The following is a 22,535-nucleotide window of genomic DNA, read 5'->3' on the forward strand; positions in this document are numbered from 1 at the left end:
TTGGAATTCTAAGCCGTTGTCTGCTGTAGAAATAATAATAGGTGACTGATTTGATGATTAATTTGTCTTTTAAGCAGATTTATTTTGCCATAAATAATGACTTGTTAAATGCATCTATTAAATTTAATATGCTATTGAAAAGAGTGTATGTGGTTCAGTGAATTCATAAAATATAAATAAAAATCTCATTTACTTTATTGACAGTTCTGACAACCATTGGGAAAAGTGAATCTTAATGTGATATATTATTGAAAACATAAGTAAATGAAAACCATTACCAGTAATTTAATTAAATTGCTGTCATCTTTCAACATGCATGATGTTAAATGATTACTAATATACTGTTTATTCAAAGAGAATGCAAGATGAATGCTGGCCTATCAAAATTTTGGCTTGAAATTATTTGAGCTTGCAATGTTGGAAAAAAAATCTTCATCAATGGGGAAATTGAAGTGAAATCTGGGAACACTGTAAAAAAAAAGTTGATGCATCATTTTTTAAAGTTGTAATCTAAAATTAATTTTCCATCTTCAGTCAATGTTCTCCCTCCTTTCTCCTCAAGGCAGTGGCCTCTTAATCTCTGCTCTCACACCCAATTATTCATTTGTATGTCGTCTGTTGGCAGGCTATCCAATTGCAGAGGTCAATGTAGCTGAGTTTGTACCTCATCTCATCTATCATCTACGCATTTTTCATTGGCATTTCCACGTGCTAATTCCTCATTGGAATTTAGGCAAATTTAACTATGTGCCACCAATGCCAAGTGGGGCACCATTCCGAAGTCTGGGTGAATATTGTCCAACTCTGCTGCAATGCCCAGGGGCTGAACTTCTAACCTTCCTCTTACTGAGAGCCATTACTCAGTGGATAATTTGTTTGGAGCTGTCCTCGAAAATTATGACAATATCTATCTGTTTATGGTCATTTCAAAACTCTGTGACAACAGGCTTTATAAAATTTCTGGAATCTTATCTTCCTCTGTCAGTAATGAGAATGAAATCAGCTTTTTTGGAAAACTGAGCCAACTTGTGAAATCTATGTTGGAAGCCTTACCCACCACTATCTTCCTCTTGACAGGGTAAAATACCAAGTTCTTAATGTCAACAATGTGCTGTGCTCATACAAGGAAGGGTTTAACTTTTATTTTGTAGGGTCTAGAAGAATATTCATGCCCCTTGCTGCTCCGCAGAAATCTTACACCCAGTGAGGAACATTTTTCATCCAGTACAGTAACTGTTCCAGCTCTGTACAAACAGAATTTTACTATCACAGTGAACTAGAAAATCTGCATCCTTGGTTCCTCTGGAAAATTTAATTAAATCTTGGAAGGTAAAAGTGATTCCTAATTTTGCTCCAATTTCTTATGGTCTTATGCAAGTCTTTTGGTATGACTCCAGGTACTTGGAAGGTCAGATTGCATTTTAGGGTGAAATTAAGTCATTGTAAGCTGAGAAGGCATTGTCCATGTGGAACTTTAATGTGAAATCTCTCTACATTCAAGTACAGTTAAGATTAGTTATAATACTTGCATAAAATTTCTATATGTTAGATATGATAAAGAATATTTCCTTGTATTAGATGGATAAAATGACTTCTTTTCAAATGACTTTCTTATCCACATTAAGTGAATCAAGGTAAGCATTGACATGTTTTTGTCGATGATAGGATGTATCCATATTAAGTTTTACCCTTTCATTGCATTTACATGAGGATTTTGAACATGTAAGAACAGTACTTGTAAAACTGGTTAAAAACTAAAGAAAAAGTTAAGTAAATTCTCATGAAATATATATTTTTGTGCAGTATTACTTTATTATGCTTGCATGAGAATGGCAGAATGATGCAGTAAAAATGCATGAATACAACATGTCCAATCTAATGCAATTAACCTTAAATTCTATTGTTTATTATTTTGTTTAAGGTTAATATCTGAACAACCAAATATTTTTGCCAAACTCTCTACTTTATTGTCTGAGCATGGTGAGGAAAAGTTGTTTTCTGAAGAGGCAGCAGCTATCAGAAGAGAATGGAACATAAACAGATTTTTTTGAATAAGTGCATCGTATAAAGAAATGTCACTCAAAGAGTTAAATATGTCACAATTTGACCTGCCACAGGAATCTGTTGCATGGTTACAAGAAGAATTGCTAACTTATAACATAGGCTGATCTTGCACCTTCTTTGGATTTTGCAGTTATATTATTAAGTTATCCAGTAGAAGGCAGAGTAATACCATGAACTGTGCAGTGAAGGAGAATCGAGTCCCTGAGCAGGAATCTGTTAGTAATTAATCCAATTCAGAGGACATATAAAATACTGTTGATTGGTTCTCTGATGTGGGAGGTGGGTCCTCTCGAGTATTGAACACTTTACTCATAGTCTTTGATTTCATAGTCCTTAATCAACTCCTGCAAGGATCGAGTGCAGGACTAATCTATGAAGGAAGCTAAAGCAGAAAATTGACTGTACACTTGATTTGCAGAACAGAACACATGGACCTGGTCAGATGTTGCCGGTGTTTTTAACACGTTGCCCTCTTTTACATCCAAACAAAATCCACTGGCAGCTTCACAGGGTATCAGGGATCTCACGTTCATTGCACTTCAAGATATTTCAAGGAGGCAATTGCTGCTTTTGGCATCTCCAATAATTCATCAATGTATAAGGAAATTGTCATATAACTTAAAATTCATTTGCATTTTAATGAAAACTTCAGCCAGCTGTATTTACCATTCTCTAAAACCAGGGAGTCAGAGTTAACCCTAATGGTTGATCTTATCCACAAAACATATTAATGTTTTTGGCCTCTCATGAATGGTTTCCCTGAAGAGTGAGAACAGTCCCTCTTTATTGAATCAACCAAGAAAAATTTCTGCCAACACCATGCTAGCGTATCAACTATGTTGTAAAAACATTTGTTGTATCTCTTTCCACAGATGCTGTCTGACCTGTTGTGTTTTACCAGCAATTTCTGTTTTTACTACAGATTTCCAGCATCTGGAGTTTGATGTATGCTTCTGCATCTTGCAAAAGAGTAGAGGATTTGTTTGAAGTATGTAGTGAGTACAAGTAGCAATTTCTGTTTGTTTTGTTGCATTTAACCCTACAGTATGAAAGTTATATTTTGTTCAAAAAATAGATGCTTGAAATCTGTGGAAAGAGAAACAGAGTTAACATTTTTGCTTAGAAACCAGGAAAGGGAGAAAATAAATTTGGTTTTGGTAGCAGCGAAGGTAGGGGTGGGATGGGTAGAACAAAGAAACTGTCTCCCATAGAGGGAGACCAAATGAGTTAACATAGCGGTTAGAAGCGCATTGTTCTTCTTTGTCTCTAGTATGTTTAGGTTATGCAAGGCTATGGGACTTGGCCAGCAGGCTACACTATACTAATAAAGAGGGGAAAAAGTGAGGCAAATCCCATCTGCCTGTTTTGATGATGCACAAACTCTAAAGTTAAGAGAATTTGATTTTGAGTCAAGAAGGCTGCAACGTGTCCAGGTGGGAGACGAAGATCTTGTTGTAACTTTACAGAAGACCGTGGTCAGCAAGATCAGCGTGGGAGGTGGGTGGGGAACTGAAATGACAGGCAACAGGGAACTCAACCACAATTATGTAAATAAATATACTGATTCAAGCTAACTGCTTTCCCACTGCTGGAATGCTGATTTGCAATCATTTGTGGAGATTCTGAGATTTTTAATGAATATTTTATGAATTATATTCCATAATATCATTAGATTTCCTCTGAAACAGATAAACAATGGCCTCGCTCATTCTTTTTAGATTAAAACAAACTCAGAATTGAATATCTTTTAGATTAGTTCCGGGAGGACTGATGCATAATGTTTTCTTGACAATAATAACCAATAAGGAATATAATGTGGTTTTAGTTTTTGTCTGGTATTTCTAATATTCTTCATTAGGAATAATATAGCTTATTTTTTGCAAATGTTCTAGAACATTAATGTTTTAATCTCAGAATGTCAGATTCCTAAATGTATTGGTCTCAAAATTATTCTAGGGATCATTACAGAAATTCTATATTGTTTTTATTTGGCTTCCTAACATTAAATTGTTTTATTTTAATATGACCCAAATGCACTCTCTGCGGAAGGGGAAATTAGAAAGGGATTGCAGGAGACATCTGTTTTGTCTGATCTGCTGTTTTGAGTGCTTAAAGTAATGCAGTTACAGAACTATAGAACTGTCCTTTCAAGAAAGGAACTGGGTGACAACTCTGTGTGGTATTTATACTGTTATTGGGTAATAAACTTCCATCCATTAGTCAACATCCTGCTAATTATCGGTTTACAAGTCTGTGAGGTTAGTGAGCAACTCATATAGAGTATTTTGTAGTAAGTGCCTCCAGACCAACATTAATTGTGGCATGCAAAAAAAAATGGATAGCCTAGAGATATTCACACAAAGCCACTCTTTGTGGATACCATACACCCACTGAGAGTGTGCACAGGTAAAACTCACTAATCGCAAATCTAAACTATGTTCAAGGTGCCTTTCAAGTTATTTTTATATAACTACTTCCTTTTGCTTAAAACCAAAGCAGGAAATGAGTACTGGGAGGTTTTCTTTAAATCAAACCTAAGAATATGTCTATTGGGCTCAATAGTTTCTTTTATTTGCGATCATGCATTCCTTCCACACCTTTCCTTCAAAGAATGTGAACACAGAGTTGCATTTCTTCAAAAGATGCAAATGAATTATCTAGACTTGTTCATAGTTGTATCTTACTTGCGCACACTACAAAAACTGGGACAATATTTAACCTTGATGAGGTGTCTCATGATGAATGAAGGCATATTAATAGAATGGATAGATATATAATTGATTGTAGTAAAACATGACCTGAAATACATTAAGATGAAGAATAAGGAATAAAAGCATTCAAAAAAAATTCTAAAACTCTATAAAGTGAGAGGTAAAAGTTGACAGAACACAGTTATTTAAGTGTTCAAGTAAGTTGATAAGCACATGGAATTGCAGACATTCAGTCAGAGCAGAGGAAATGATAAATTACTGTAAATTATTCAGTTTCCGGTTGAAATGTTTTCAGTTTTGCATATTTCTTGAGAATAGGATGCTAAGGCCGAAAGAGAAGTGAAAAGGGATTCATTAAATGATGCAAGGGTTGAGAGAGTTTATTTATGAAGAGACCAGGAAAAATGATATTTAATCAGTGCAGATATAGTGATCAGGAAATCTGACAGATGATACTAAGGTAGGTGACATTGTGGATAATGAAGTAGGTTTTCAAAGCTTGCAGAGAGATTTAGGCCAGTTAGAAGAGTGGGCTGAATGATGGCAGATGGAGTTTAATGCTGATAAGTGTGAGGTGCTACATTTTGGTAGGAATAATCCAAATAGGACATACATCGTAAATGGTATGGCATTGAGGAATGCAGTAGAACAGAGTGATCTAGGAATAATGGTGCATAGTTCCCTGAAGATGGAATCTCATGTGGATAGGGTGGTGAAGAAAGCTTTTGGTATGCTGACCTTTATAAATCAGAGCATTGAGTACAGGAGTTGGGATGTAATGTTAAAATTGTACAAGGCATTGGTAAGGCCGAGTTTGGAGTATTGTGTACAGTTCTGGTCACCGAATTATAGGAAAGATATCAACAAAATAGAGAGAGTACAGAGAAGATTTACTAGAATGTTACCTGGGTTTCAGCACCTAAGTTACAGGGAAAGGCTGAACAAGTTAGGTCTTTATTCTTTGGAGCGTAGAAGGTTGACGGGGGACTTGATAGAGGTATTTAAAATAATGAGGGGGATAGATCGAGTTGACTTGGATAGGCTTTTTCCATTGAGAGTAGGGGAGATTCAAACAAGAGGACATGAGTTAAGAGTTAGGGGGCAAAAGTTTAAGGATAACACGAGGGTGAATTTCTTTACTCAGAGAGTGGTAGCTGTGTGGAATGAGCTTCCAGTAGAAGTGGTAGAGGCAGGTTTGGTATTGTCATTTAAAGTAAAATTGGATAGGTATATGGACAGGAAAGGAATGGAGGGTTATGGGCTGAGTGCGGGCCAGTGGGACTAGGTGAGCGTAAGCGTCGGCATGGACTAGAAGGGCAGCGATGGCCTGTTTCCGTGCTGTAATTGTTATATGGTTATATGACAGATGTTTCAAGGTGTAGTTAATATCTACTAACTATGGTTTGGAACAAAATAAGATAATTTTACAGGGAAACAGAACGCATATTTGTGTTTTTTGTTAAAAGGAAACAGATGATTATGTTGGGCGGAGAGTATGGGAATGGAAATTGACTCTGAGTGGGACAATTACCTTTGTCAGAGAGCTGGCACATGAGTGATGGACTAAGTCATTTATTTCCATGGCATATTTATATGATTTTCCTATAGAAATCCAAACTGCATGTTTGAAAAGCAATATAAAGAGCAGAAACTACATAATTATGTGTTGATTAGGAGCCCAATAATTTTACACACCAGATGGATTTTATACTTGCTTTGTAGTCCCACATTAAACTTGAGAAGATCTACATTTACTATTTGACTTGATCATTGTAAACATTCAAACAAAAGAAAGTGACTCTTCCTTTATCAGAGAACTACCTGGCACACAAAAACAAATGGCATTTAGCTTGAACTTTCACCTGAGGTTAATGAGCGATAAGTTTATCATGTAATGAACTGAGCTCCCCAACATAAAAGCCTGGATGCCTCCAATTTTAGCCTTATCTTGAGATAGCAGAGCAGGTAGTACAGACAAAGAAGGAAGAATATGTTCCACAGTACATTTCAGCATGTTGATGCCCTGGACAAATTGGAATTAACTTCTGCACTCAACATTGACGTGGGTGTTACAGTATTAAACAGGCTGTCCAATGCTTCGAATACTTGCCGTACATATTGATCTGTTCAGTCTGGAATGGTATCCTTGATTTTCCTACTGCCTGTCATTTTATTTTTCCATGTCACTTCCACTCAGAACTCTTTCCATTACTTCTCAGATTGATTCACTCAAACCTAACATAAACTTGAGAAACAGCAGTACTTCTTCCAATAAAGCAGATTACCGTAAGACAAGGAAGCAGAATTAAGCCATTTGGTCCATTGAGTCTGCTCTGCCATTCCATCATGGCTGATTAATTATCCTTCTCAAACCCATTCTCCTGCCTTATTTCCACAACTTTTGATTCCCTGATTAATCAAGAACCTGTTATCCTCCACCTTAAACATAGCCAGACTTGGACTGCACAACTGTCTGTGACATAAAATTCCACGTATTTGCCACCATCTGACTAAAGAAACTTTTCTTCATCTCTGTCTTAAGTAGATGTCCCTCAATTCTGATGTTGTGTCCTCTGGTCCCAGACTCTCCTACTGAAGGAAACATCCTCTTCACATCCACTGGATTCCAGCCTTTCAATATTCAATGGGTTTCAATGATAATCTCTTTCATTCTTCCAAACTCCAGCGAGTACAGGTCCAGAGACATCAAACATTCCTCATGTGTTAACCCTTTAATTCCTAGGTTCATTCTGGTGAACCTCCTCTGAACCTTCTCCAATGCCAGCATACCTTTTCTTGGACAAGGGGTCTAAAACTGCTCACAATACTCCAAGTGCAATCTTACCACTGTCTATAAAGCCTCAGCACTACATCTTTGTTTTTGTAGTCTCATTGTCTTGAAATGAATGCTAATATTGCATTTGCCTTTCTTACCCCTGACTCTACCTGCAAATTAACCTTTAGGGAATCCTGCACAAGGACTTGCAAGTCCCTTTGCACATCTGAGTTTTGAATCTTTTCCCCATTTAGAAAATAGTCCATGCCTTTATTCCTTCTGCCAAAGTGCATGACCATACAGTTCCCTACACTAAATTTCATCCACCACTTCTTTGCCCATTTCCCCAATACGTCTAAGACCTTCTGCAGACAACCTGTTTCCTCAGCATACCTGCCCCTCAACCTATCTTCATATAGTCTGCAAACCTGGCTACAGAACTATCAACCCCTGCAGCACACCACTAGTCACCAGCAGCCAACCAGGAAAGACACCCTTTATTACCACTCTTTGTCTCCTGCCAGTCACCAAACTTCTATCTGTGTTAGTACCTTTCCTGAAGTACCTTGGGCTCTTATCTTGTTTAACAGTCTCATGTGTGGCACCTTGTCAAAGGCCTTATGAAAATCCAAATAAACAACATCCTCTGATTTCCCTTTGCCTATCCTGCCTATTATTCCCTCAGAAAATTTCACCAGATTTGTCAGGCAAGATTTCCCCTTTAGAAGACCATGCTGGCTTTGGACTATTTTATCATTTGCCCCTAAGTACTCATCCTTAATAATGGACTCCAAAATCTTGCCAACCACTGAAGTCAGGCTAAGTGGCCTATAATTTCCTTTCTTCTGCCTTCCTCTCATCTTAAAAAGTGGAATGACATTTGCAATTTTTTAGTCCTCAGGAACCATTCCAGAAACTAATGATTCTTGAAGGATCATTACTAATGCCTCCACAATCTCTTCAGCTACCCCTTTCTAAAGCCTGGGTTATAGTCCATCTGGTCCAGCTGACTTATCTTCCTTCAGACAATTTCTACTTTCTAAGTACCTCCCCCTTAGTAATAGCAATGACACTCACTTCCCCTAATACTCTCACATTTCTGGCATCTTGCTAATATCTTCCATAGTGAAGATTGATGCAAAATACTTATTAAGTTTGTATGCCATTTCTTTGTCCCCCAATACTACTTCTCTCACATTTTCCAGTGTCTCTCTTTTTCCCTTTATATATCTGAAAATACTTTATCTATGCTCTTATATATTATTGGCTAGCTTACCTTTATATTTCATCTTTTCTGTATGGCTTTTTAGTTGCCTCCTGTTGGTATTTTAAAGATTCCCAATCCTCTGCCTTCCCACTAATTTTTGTTCTATTATATGCCCTCCTATATATTATATTTGAGTTTATGCTGTCTTTGACTTCCATTGTCAGTCACAGTTGCCTCATCTTCCCTTTAGAATACTTCTTCATCTTTAGGATGCATCTTTCCTGCACTTTCCAGATGTTCCCCAGAAACACCAGCCATTCCTGTTCTTCCATCATCCCTGCTAGTTTCCTCTTCCAATCAACTTTAACAGCTCCTCTATCATGCCTCTATAATTCCCTTTACTTCACTCTAATACTGATATATCTGATTTTATCTTCTTCTCAAACTGCAGGGTGAATTTTATGATCACCACCTTCTAAGGGTTCCTTTTACCTTAAAAGCTTACCGCTTTGTCGAGCACCTCCACTCCATCTGCCAAAAGTAGAATGTCCCAGTGGCCAACCATTTTACTTCCTACCCCCATTCCTGTTCCAACATGTTTCTGTTTCACGGCCTCCTCTTCTGGCACGATGAAGAGGGTGAGGTAGAAACACATCATGTTCCGTCCAGGTAGCCTGCAACCTGATGGCATGCACACAACTTTCTCCTTAAGGTAATTATTTTCTCTTTTTTCTTTTCCTCTTCCCTTCCCTCTTCTTCTGTTTCCCACTTTGGCCTCTTACTTCTTCTTATCACCTGCCCATCACCTCCCCCCAGTACCCCTCCTTCTTCCTTTCTGCCATGGTCCATTCTCCTCTCCTATCAGATTCCTTCTTCCCCAGTGCTTTACCTTTCTCACCCACCTGGATTAACATATCACCTTCTAGCTTGTCCTCCTTTCCGTCCCCCGCTACCTTTTTATTCTCGCACCTTCCCCCTTTCTTTCCTGTCTTGAGGAAAGGCCTCGGCCCAAAAATGTCGACGGTTTATTCATTTCCATAGATGCTGCCTAACCTGCTGCTGAGTTCCTCCAGCATTTTGTGTGTTTTTGCAGTGTATTTAGCTTTCATCTTTCAGAGGAGTTTACAGCTCCCTTGCTGGACATTGACACCTTTGTGTAGAAAACCGATCATTGCCATTTACAGAAAGCTTTGAGTAATGGATTTGGAATATGACTTACCAGAGCAACTAACAAGAATGACATCCAGATACATCAGGAGCAATAATCAGATTCCCCATCCTGGATTAGCTTAGTCAGCATCAAAGAACCATTGAGCCTTAGAAGTAGCCCTGAGTCATAGCTATGAATTTCCTGAGGATACATGAATTGCTTTAGATCTATGCTATCAAAAGTAACCTAAAAAATCAATTAATCCAACTACATTTCATCAAAACATTGACCTGTGAGAGAGATCATTTTACTTTGCATTTCAAACTTGGAAGATGAAGAATCAATTTTTTTAGTCCTTTTATACTGAACTCCCTCGTGCATGTATATAATAACGACTGCTCGCAATTTTTAATGAATGTATTTAACTTCATAATAGCTTTTTTTATTCTTTTCGTTTTACACATAGGATGTAGTACAAATAGTTCCACAAAGTATGTGTGCATTGTTTGATGGGCAGTGTAAACGTAACTTAAAGCATATATAACATGGAACAATAACCACATGAGACAACGCAACTTACACATAAGAGTAATGGAAATCAGAATGATACAAGAAAGACTAATTCTTGAAATATTCTAGCCTGGAAATATGAAAAACTGTTACAAATGTGTTAAACAGGAATGATTGAAGGTCAGAAAATGCAGATTTTTTACAAAAACTGCAGATGATGGAAGTCAATAACAAAAACAGAAAGTGCTGCAAATAATCAGCAGGTCAGGTTAGTTCTAACAAAAAATCTGGAAATACTGGAATGCCGTTCTAATGAAAGATCTCTGACCTGAAAAGTTGGCTCTGTTTATCTTCCCACCTGCTGAGTATTTTTGTTTTGGTGCATAACTGCAGCTGTTTAAGTTGTATATACCGTAGGATATTTCATTTTACTCCACATGGGAATGTGAGTTTTGTCGGTCAACAACATACTTTTAAACCTGAAGTCATATTTAAGAGCCCTGCGAAATCCCCATTAATAGAGATTCCAATTGCCTGATGTGGAGTGTGTGTACTCTCTCCGCAGGAAGTTCCCTCCTCAGCTTAACCTAAAGACACTGGTTGCCAAGACCTAGAAATTTTTAAAATGCAATTGTGCATTGCCTGAATTTAATTATTTTCTTTTCTGGAGTACATTGAGGAACAAAGAAACAGAAATGAGCACAAACGCTGCTTGGTAAAAATTGAGCTCTACATCTGGTCTACATCAAAGATCAGCTGCCCCCACACGTTTTGCCTCTTTCAGGAGCATTTCCATAATTCATCCCTTTACCTGCCTTATGGAGACAAATTAACTCCAATGTCAGTACCACAATGTCCCAGTAATTTGAGAAGACGAGAGATGATTGGAGACATTCAGTTCAAGACCAACATTGCTCTGTTCATCAAGGAATGCACAAATCAGTTGAGACCTTCAGGAGGGAAATTTCATGGAGAAAGTTAATTTTTTTTGTGAAGGTGTGTAGACTATTTTAGATGTTCTGGAAAAATAGGAATTTAGAAGCTGAGATGGGAGGAGCTCATGGATTGAAGAGGAAAGATGAGGGCAAATGTCTGCTAACTGAACAGCATCTCAATCTTCTATGCTCCTGAAACACTTCGGGCAGCCCATGTCAGTCTTCAGTCAATATTAGTCAATCATTTCCGTAACTCTGTTTAAGTTAATAGATAATATACTGTATCAGTTTGAATAGCTATTGTAGTTCATATTATAACAGAATGTTCCAGTGAAGCACGGTCAAATTTTTTGAATTTGCTTTATGACTGCACATGCAAACTGTTACTTAATCACCTACTCAATTATAACAACAGAAATAGTTTAATCCTGTAATATCCATTGTGCTGCTGTACTGTTTATTGTGCTCATGCAAGTCTACTTGGAGGTTGCCTTTATTTCTCTTGGTCTTTCTTGTTCCTGTTTACGGAATTGGAGGAAAACAGCTGGAACATTGAAAGGAAAAGCCTGTGATGACCCATTCCAAAATCTAGGGAAAGGTGGGAAAATAATGAGCAGAAATACAACCATATCCCTTGATGGGATGGTCTGGTGCCAGATCAAGGAGATCCAGAAATCTCATTCAGCTTTGGTGGCCCTTCCAGAAATCTACAGCACATTACAGGCCCTTCGGCCCACAATGTTCTGCCAACCATATAACTCATTCTAGAAACTGCCTAGAATTTCCCTTCCACGTTGCCCTATATTTTTCTAAGTTCCATGTACCTATCTAAGAGTCTCCTAAAAGACCCTATTGTATCCACCTCTACCACCTTCGCTGGCAGTGCATTCCATGCACCCACCACTCTCTGTGTGAAAAACCTACCTCTGACATCCCCCTTGTACCTACTTCCAAGCACCTTAAAACTATGCCCTCTCACGTAAGCCATTTCAGCCCTGGGAACCAGCCTCTGACTAGCCACACAATCAATGGCTCTCATCATCTTTTACACCTCTATCAGGTTACCTCTCGTCCTCCGTCACTCCAAGGAGAAAAGGCCAAGTTCACTCAACCTACTCTCATAAGACATGCCCGCCAATACAGGCAACACCCTTGTAAATGTCCTCTGTACTCTCTCTATACTATCCACATCCTTCCTGTAGTGAGATGACCAGAACTGAAACAGTACTCCAAGTGGGGTCTAAGTAAGCTTTTATATAGCTTTAACATTGCCTCATGGCTCTTGAACTAAATCCCATGGTTGATGAAGGCCATCACACTATATGCTTTCATACCAACACTATCAATCTGCGCAGCAGCTTTGAGTGTCCTATGGACATGGACACCAAGATCTTGCGGATCCTCCACACTGCCAGGAGTCTTACCATTAATATTATATTCTGTCTTCACATTTGACCTACCAAAATGAAACATTTCACACTTATCTGGTTATCTGAGTTCTATTACTTCTCACTGCTCAATCCTAGTACGTGTTACACAATTATCACACAATTCTTTTGAATGGATCATGAAGAAATATTTCTCAGACTGGGCCTTAGCATCCCATTGGTGAGCAGAACTGGGTAGCCATTCAACACCTGGAGCCCAGAGTGCTGCAGACATGACTGGGTCAGGTTTCTGATACTCGTTTCTCCAGCAGAGATCCAATTCATTTCCACCGTCTTATTGGAAGCTATCTCATCTTAGAAACTATTTGACCAAATGAATTATTACATAGATGTATATCTCTATAAATACTTCACAGGAGGATGTTTATGATCTGCAGCAGAATGATGTCATGTTGAGTAAGTAGCTAGAAATTGCTAATGTGGCAAATGCATGGTCATACATTTGGATCCAAAGTATAATTATTACTTAAGTAGAAAGGAATTGCAAAGTTGTGAGCTACAGGGTGATCTAGGTGTTCTGTGTATGAATCACAAGAAGATACAAAAGGTAGTTAAGAAGGCAAGTAAGATATTGACCTGTATTGGAGGGGAAGTTGGAGCTTGTTGCAATTGTACAGGGTATCATTGAGGCTGCATCTGGAGTACTGAGTATAATTTTGGATATACTAGCATTGGAGACAGTCCAGAGGGCATTCACTAGCCTAACTCCTAGGAAAAGGGAGACGTTTTATCAGAAAACTGGATTAGTACTCTTTAGAATTTAAATGAGAGTGAACAAAATGGAATAAGAAGAGAGGATCCCACCTTTCTCACTAAATATCCTGCAGAACAAATTTAGTGCCACACCATTCAGCTTGGACTTCTACTTTGAACAATTTAATAATCTTACACTTCCCGCACAATTGAATTTAAAAGGTGTTGAGTTGGTTGCTTATATTAATGGGAAACATACAAATTCAGGGAGGAAGTGCAATAAAGCTCTTTTACTGGGTTTCCTGATGACACTGTTAAGAGGAAGAACAATTTAAATTTGGAAGATCTAACTTGTGACATCTTGCCAAAATGCCATAACATCCTCTTGTGATCATGATTTGCATTGTTTCCATGTAGTTTGCATTGATTTTAAAGAGCTGTGATTTTTCACATGTAGGCTGCAAGTGCATTAAGAATAGTTAATGCATAACTTTGCAGAGTGAAAGCATTACTCAATAAGAATGAGATAATGCAGTGTCTTCCTAAAGAGGAAAAACTCAACATAATCTGAAAAGATATTCCAGCAATGGGGAAACTTTGGATAGGATGTGGCAGTCAGAATAAATTAGAGACAATTCAGGTGCAAATTTTTAAAATGCTGAGTGAAATCACCATAGCAGAAATGAATAGATTCACACACAAAATACTGAAGGAACTCAGCAGGACAGGTTGACCTCCTGAGTTCCTTCAGCATTTTGTGTGTGTTGCACCAGATTTCTAGCATCTGGAGTCTCTCTTGCATCACTAAAGGGAAGCAATATAATCCTATAAGGATTGGAGAATTAAGTTCCTTTTGAAGTGGAGGATTCCATGGAAGTGTATCGCAAAGGCGAGGTAGGAAAATGTCCAAATCTAAAGAATAGGTTAATAAAGGACCTGGCAGGAGTGAGGCGATGGGGTGGGGGTGGGCTGTAGGTGAAGAGATTCCAAGAGAAATGCACAAATGTTGATTTGCTTCTGCAAGTCAAGTGTGAAGGCAATGAGAAGTCCAATGTAAACTGCACCTAAGAGAAGGGAAAGGTAGGGAGGAACGAATAGAAATGGTACCAGAGATAGGCCATTAGGTTGAGTCTGTTTTTTTATTTGGATGAACAGAAGTGTTCTTCCCAGCCCAGGGAAAGAAGTCACGCAGTGGGATGAGGAAGTAACTGTTCACTGAGTGGCTCCTGGAATGTGCATATTTAATTATTTGTTGCCCTGAGCCAATAACTTCACAGACTTGCTCTTGGACAGGACCTATGAACGAGGCATAAAAACTCGCCCCCAACAGCAGAGTTTGAACTATACTTATAACTGAGTCGTATAATAATGATTTCCTTTCAAAACTGCTTTGTTTTGACATGGAATTTGTGTCAAAATGATGGACTGATGCCTTGTTTTATACCTTTCTGCTTCTTGGGCTAAGCTGAGTCAGCAGCAAACTTGGACATGCAGGCAAGGTTGATAAGAGATTTTCAAAATTTGATGTTCTAACCACAATGGAAATAAATACTATGTCTTTATGCATTTCTTACTATTTCTTTTGCTAATAATATAAAGGAATCTAATGAGCCCTGAACTTTTTGTTTCTGCCTTATCCTGTGCCAGAACATAAACTAGATTATTTAAACACATCGTGATCAGCTTCCCTGTTGAAGTTATCAAAGGTTCATTCAGCTTTGGGCTGAATTGCACACAAACACCCAAAAGCCCAAAAGAACCATGTCCTAACATCAGAAAAACAGATTTGAAACCCAGGAAATAAAACCAGGCTTAGAAAGAATGAATACTAATCCACACTGAAACCTAAAGTAAGTAAAGGACCGATTCACTCTCCTTCTGCTTGGTGACATGTAAATCCATGCTGAACTGATTTATTTTAAATGGTGCTCCTCTGCAACAAAAAAAAAGTTAAATTCATATGCCTCAGAAGCACAAATTATACAATTTGTCTAGATAAGTTATGATATTTTAAAAATGATGGAGTTTATCACATGGAAAACATTTGGAGAGATAAATTTGTGCCTTTCACTCCTCTAAGTGAAAATACTCCACCAGCACATTGGAACGGTAACAAAATAGCAGTGCCAGAGCAGTTGTGATGACAAGTGTGGGTATTTCTGACTATCTGTTGCCTGATTCATTGTTGATCTATATATTTAGTACAAATTGTGAACATGGGGTGTTTTATTTTGGTCGTTCTTATGAATTATGATGGAATATTGCATTTTAATGTGAACATTTGCCTCTTCAAGAACTATCTCTGCTGTATATTTCCCAAAGTAAATGCTCTTTGCACGCTAGCAACTGTGTAACCTCTTCTGAGCTATAAAGATCTACTGGTACTTCGGAATATTTTCTGCACAATGTATATCAAGAGCTAACGATGATACTAATGAACATACGTATTACATGCAACAAAGTTCCTCATTAATCACAGGGGTTGTTCTTTTCTAAATATTTGATGGTAAAGACGGTGAAGCAGTTAGCTTCATTTGGTTTGACACAGGAAGTAAACAACCCTCCTTGTGGACTGAAAATAGATAAAAACAATGAGTGTGCGGACTATTATCTGCTTATGTTTCACAAATAAAACATTGATGTTCCCTTTAAAGGTAGCCATCGTTCATCCTGCAAGTTTCATGGACAATAACCATTCAGCAGTAATTTCTAGTGGGGAAGATATATGATGTTGTAAATATTTAAAATCAAATTTGGAATAAGGCAGAGATGAATGTGGTAGATTACCAACTGCTGTAGGCTACGTATACTGCCAACATTTCTTTGCACTACATTGTTCTTGTTTCAGATCTCAGAACACTATTTTCAAAATAGTTTTTCACTTTGCAATGATGTCACTTTATGACAAATTGTATGGTTATACTTGACAAATGTTGAAAAATAAATTAGTCATAATCAATTAAAAATGCAAGAGTAAGTTGATTTCATAAGCCAATCCATTATTGAAATTATCAATGGATTAAGAACAATTAATGTAAATGGATATATTTCAGCCTGACTTTATTGTTTCAATTACCGTCAACAACAGCAATCCCATGTCATTCAATGAGGTTTTATAATTGGGATCCAAGCGTCCCTGAAAAGAAACCATCTTCAATAGTTAACTGTGCAAAAATAAATATATACCAAACAAAAACAAAAGGATTTCTATGTTCTGATGAAGGTGAAAGCCAAATTTAAATATGTGAGATGGATTCCGATGTTCCTGAAGATGATGTGTGTAAGTTGGCTGACAGAATTATTAAAGCAGATGAACACAAACTATTTAATCAAGTTCCCCAATGGATGATTGATTATAATGAATAACAATTGGTATGTCTTTCAAGCCTCACTGGCAAAGTTGAAGAGGTATCAACTGGTATACCCCTGCACCACTGACTGCTGATGATAGCTGAACACTTCTGCATGCTAAAATCATGGAGTATTATGACGGAACTTGGCTCAATGCCTACCTCCAGCTGTGATGGAATCCATGAAAGATCAATTCACTAATCCAAAACTCCATAAGGCCCAAACCTAACACACCAGGAGGTAAGCTCCAAGCCGATATGTTTACTGCTGAGTGAGACCCAGTGAGCAGGAGACCACCTTCATTCTGGTCTCCTGCTCAAAGCTAGCAGGAGGCTAAAACTGGCCACCAAGAGTGTAGAAACATTGTGTGCAGTAGGAGTCCACAGCTTGGGACCAAAAAAAAATCCCTGGCATGTAGCTAAATCAGAACATGCGAGACCTACAAATTGCTTGTGGGGAAAGCAGGATTGAAAATCTTGATAGTTTTTCCCTTAATAATTTTTTAAAAAAACACGTTGTATCACTCCAAACCCTGTGTTCACAAGTGTTATCTCAGTTAGGTTCATATTTATAATAATAGCTGGGTTCTGGTAATCTCTTCTTTCTGGACCGCTTATTGTCTAAATTAAGTAAGAAGCAGTTTTGGCCACTGAAGAGGAACCAACTTGGGACATAGATTATGTAGAACATTTTAAAAGAATGCAGTTAATTGTATAACAATTCAAATAATAGAGAACTTATTCACTTCTGGGATGGGGTTTCCTAGTTGAGGGGTGATCGGAGAGATTGTAGAAGCTGACAAATGGAATCTGTAACTTGCATTTAAACAAAAACAGAAATTGCAGTGAAGGTTGCAAAAGGGGATAGATTTATTGAATGCAGTCAAGATTGTTGCTTAGAGCATGATGCCAGCCAGGGAAACTGGAATGCTTGATTTAATTCTGAGTAATGAACCTGAACTACTTAGCAATCTGACAGTAAGCAAATATCTTAGGATATTAATGTTCGTTTGCTTGAATTGGAAGCCAATCATTAGCAATCCATTGACTGGTGACAGAGTGGGAAGTTGCAGGGGTTCAGAAAGACTCATGCCGGGACATCCATCCAAACACCCTATGCTTGGAACTGAAGAAAAAGCTGTGAGGTAACATGATGAGTCTTGATTAATTTACATTGTTCTTAGTTGTCTGACTTCATTTGTATACTTTGATTGTTTTTCAAGTTTTAATTGTAATGATCACTTTTAAGTTTTTTTCTAAGTATCGAGGAAATGGCTGTTTTTAACAGCAGTGTCAAATCTTTTACAGCATATTTGTGGAAGGGGTTCATTCTGACCCATTGATATGACCTCTGCCTTGTAGCAGACCCTATTAACCACACTGGGCCTTACCAATGAGGATCGGAGCACCTTCTGGGTGGTGCAGACTTGACATTGATCATCAGCCCAAAAAACTTGAACTTCATTGCATTTTTGGCCAGTTTCTGTGCAAGTAACAGCTCTAATCTCTCCAACCACGGTGATTGGTGGGGATTCTGAGGGCAAGGGTATGAAATTGGTTATGATGTAGGAAACAGAAAATCTTCATCTCAATGGGGTGATAGCGCTGATAGTATGCGTATTTTCTGATTGATTTTGACTGACAGTGTAGTTGGGACAGTTTTTTGTCATCCATTTAACAGCTCATCCATTCCTGATTGAGTTTGGTACTGATACTAAAAGCAGTGGTCTATTTTTCAGTTAAATGTTTTAAAACTTAGTTACATAATTTTCTGTAGTTTCATCCTAATTCCTGATTGTTCTTTCATACAAATTGAGTTCCCAGACCTGCTCAGGTATTCAGATTCCAGAAATAGATTTTAAAGACCATGGTAATTTCATTATGAACCATATTTTGCTGGTTTTGTATTTGTCCTGTTACTTTGACTCTGGAAGAAAAGTAAGTTTTCTGGCAGCAATATCCACAATATTGGAAACAATTGTTTCTGTATGTGTGATTTCTTAATTTTTTGGGAACACAATGAATTGGAATGTATTAAAATCCCAGGCTTTTGTTTAAACAAGGATAACAAAGAAAGGTAAGTGGCAAAGAGGCTCAAAACTGAAAATTCCAAAAGCAGGTGAAGTTGAATATCTTCCAGGTGAGGCGATACTTCACCTGTGAGTCAGCTGCTGTGGTATACTGCGTCTGGTGCTCCTGGTGTGGCCTTTTATATATTGGTGAGACCCGACGCAGACTGGGAGACCGTTTTGCTGAACACCTACGCTCTGTCCGCCAGAGAAAGCAGGATCTCCCAGTGGCCACACATTTTAATTCCACGTCCCATTCCCATTCTGAAATGTCTATCCATGGCCGCCTCTACTGTCAAGATGAACCCACACTCAGGTTGGAGGAACAACACCTTATATACCGGCTGGGTAGTCTCCAATCTGATAGCATGACTATTGACTTCTCTAACTTCCGTTAATGCCCCTCCTCCCCTTCTTACCCCATCCCTGACATATTTAGTTTTTTTTGTTTTTTTCCCCTCCCTTTTTTTTACTTTCTCTCTCTACCCATCACTCTGCCTGTTCTCCATCTCCCTCTGGTGCTCCCCTCCCCATTTCTTTCTTCCTAGGCCTCCCGTCCCATGATCCTTTCCCTTCTCTAGCTCTGTATCACTTTTGCCAATCACCTTTCCAGCTCTCAGCTTCACCCCACCCTCTCCGATCTTCTCTTATCATTTCGCATTTCCCCCTCCCCCTCCTACTTTCAAATCTCTTACTATCTTTCCTTTCAGTTAGTCCTGATGAAGGGTCTCGGCCTGAAACGTCGACAGTGCTTCTCCCTATAGATGCTGCCTGGCCTGCTGCGTTCCACCAGCATTTTGTGTGTGATGCTTGAATATCTTATTGCTATTCTTCAGCTATTCCCTATCAGATGCAGACTGCTCCCTCTGGGGACTATTTGTTGTCTCTGTAGGCTCTTTGGTGTTGGCTCTTGCATCAGTAAATAAGCAGAGGTAAAGCCACTCAGAGATTATCCCTCAATGAAGCCAGCAATTCTCATCTGAACAGTTGTGTCTGGTGAAACATATCGATGTCATATGACATGGTACATTTGACAGTGTAAAGCACATTACACTCAAATGTAATACAATGCAATGTTCTGCTTTGCATATTCAGATAAATGCACCAAGTTATTATGATATGGGAGAGGTCCGGAATGAGTACTTTGCATCAGTATTTACCAAAGGGAATGACGTAGAGGATAGGGAGATCAGAGGCAAGAGAAGAGATTGCTGAGGCCTTGACAAATATCCCCCCTAGCCACATGTAAAATTCTGAATGACTGACAAGTAACTAACATTTTCCCATTATTGAAGAAGGGAAATAGAGGTGTCCCTGGAAACAATTGTTTGGTGAATCTCATGTCCGTGTTAGGGAAGTTACTGCAGAGCATTCTAAGGGATAGGATTTATGAGCATTTTGAAAACCATGGCTTAATTAGGGAGAGCCAGCTTGGCTTTGTGCAGGGTAAGGCATGCCTTACTAACTTGATTGACAAAAGGGGATTGATGAAGGTTGAACTGTGGATGTTATCTACTTGGATTTTAGCAAGACGATTGACGAGATCTATCTTGGTAGGCTCATCTAAATGTTTGGTCATTTGGATTCAGAATTGGCTTGTCCTTAGAACACAGAGGGTAGTGGTTGAAGGGACTTATTCTGACTAGAGGTCTGTGACTAGTGATGTTCTACAGAGATCCATACTTGATCCTCTTTGTATTGTGATATATGTATATAACTGATCTGGATAAAAATGTAGTTGGGTGGCTCAGTTTGCAGATGATACGAAGATTGATAATAGTGAAAGATTACCAAAGGATACAGCGGTATATAGATCATTTGCAGATATAGATGGAGAAATAAAGTTTCACCCAGTCAAAAATGAAGTGTTGCACGTTGACAGATCAGATTTAAAGGGACAGTACACTGTTGAATGGCAAGATCATTAACAGTGTTGATGTGCAGAAGGATTTTGGGGTCCAAGTCCCTGAAAGTAGTTACACAGATTGGTAGGGTAGTAAAGAAATGCTTGCCTTTATTTTTTGAGGAACTGATTTCAAGGACTGGGAAGTTTTCATACAGCGTTTTAACTTATACATACTGTTCAGGTCAAATTTGACCCATTTTGACATTTGACAGCAGTAAAAACACCCTAAATGCCATTTTTTTTGAAATTGAAATTTGATGACCTAAAGTGACCCAAAATGTGCAAAAATGAAAATATTTAAAAATTTTATATTTTTGTAGAGGTGCTACAAATTTTTGTACATTGAGGCTGTTCTAGGTCAAATTTAACCCATATATATTGAAATGGATTTTAGATCTCTGAAACATTAATTAAAGATTAATCACCCATTTATTAATATCAGATAGGCTATTTATACGTTCTAAATAGATGTGTGGTTCAAAATTTAGTATAGACACTTGTTATGAGGGGATTCTTGGGTCGGATCAAAATTGACCTGGACCATACTGTGAAAGTATAGAATATGAACAGGTTGCCTGGGTTAAAATTCTAGTTAGGCTGTATCTGGACTATTGCATTCAGTTCTGGTTTCGGCAATATACGATGATGTTGGGTATTTGGAGAGTGTGCAGAAGAGGTTTACCAGGAACATATAACATAGAACATAGAATAGTACAGCACATTACAGGCCCTTTGGCCCACAATGTTGTGCCGACCCTCAAACCCTGCCTCCCATATAACCCCCCACCTTAAATTCCTCCATATACCTGTCTAGTATTCTCTTAAACTTCACTAGTGTATCTGTCTCCACAACTGACTCAGGCAGTGCATTCCACACACCAACCACTCTCTGAGTGAAAAACCTTCCTCTAATATCCCCCTTGAACTTCCCTCCCCTTACCTTAAAGCCATGTCCTCTTGTACTGAGCAGTGGTGCCCTGGGGAAGAGGCCTGGGTATCCACTCTGTCTATTCTTCTTAATATCTTGTACACCTCTATCATGTCTCCTCTCATCCTCCTTCTCTCCAAAGAGTAAAGCCCTAGCTCCCTTAATCTCTGATCTTAATCCATACTCTCTAAACCAGGCAGCATCCTGGTAAATCTCCTCTGTACCCTTTCCAATGCTTCCACATCCTTCCTACAGTGAGGCGACCAGAACTGGACACAGTACTCCAAGTGTGGCCTAACTAGAGTTTTATAGAGCTGCATCATTACATCGCTTCTCTTAAACTCTATCCCTCGACTTATGAAAGCTAACACCCCATAAGCTTTCTTAACTACCCTATCTACCTGTGAGGCAACTTTCAGGGATCTGTGGACACGTACCCTCAGATCCCTCTGCTCCTCCACACTACCAAGTATCCTGCCATTTACTTTGTACTCTGCCTTGGAGTTTGTCCTTCCAAAGTGTACCACCTCACACTTCTCTGGGTTGAACTCCATCTGCCACTTCTCAGCCCACTTCTGCATCCTATCAATGTCTCTCTGCAATCTTTGACAATCCTCTGCACTATCTACAACACCACCAACCTTTGTGTCGTCTGCAAACTTGCCAACCCATCCTTCTACCCCCACATCCAGGTCATTAATAAAAATCACGAAAAGTAGAGGTCTCAGAACATATCCTTGTGGGGCACCACTAGTCACAACCCTGCAAACTGAATGTACTCCCTCCAC

The sequence above is a fragment of the Hemitrygon akajei genome, chromosome 17 (genome assembly GCF_048418815.1).
Source record: "Hemitrygon akajei chromosome 17, sHemAka1.3, whole genome shotgun sequence".
Classification (NCBI taxonomy): Eukaryota; Metazoa; Chordata; class Chondrichthyes; order Myliobatiformes; family Dasyatidae; genus Hemitrygon; species Hemitrygon akajei.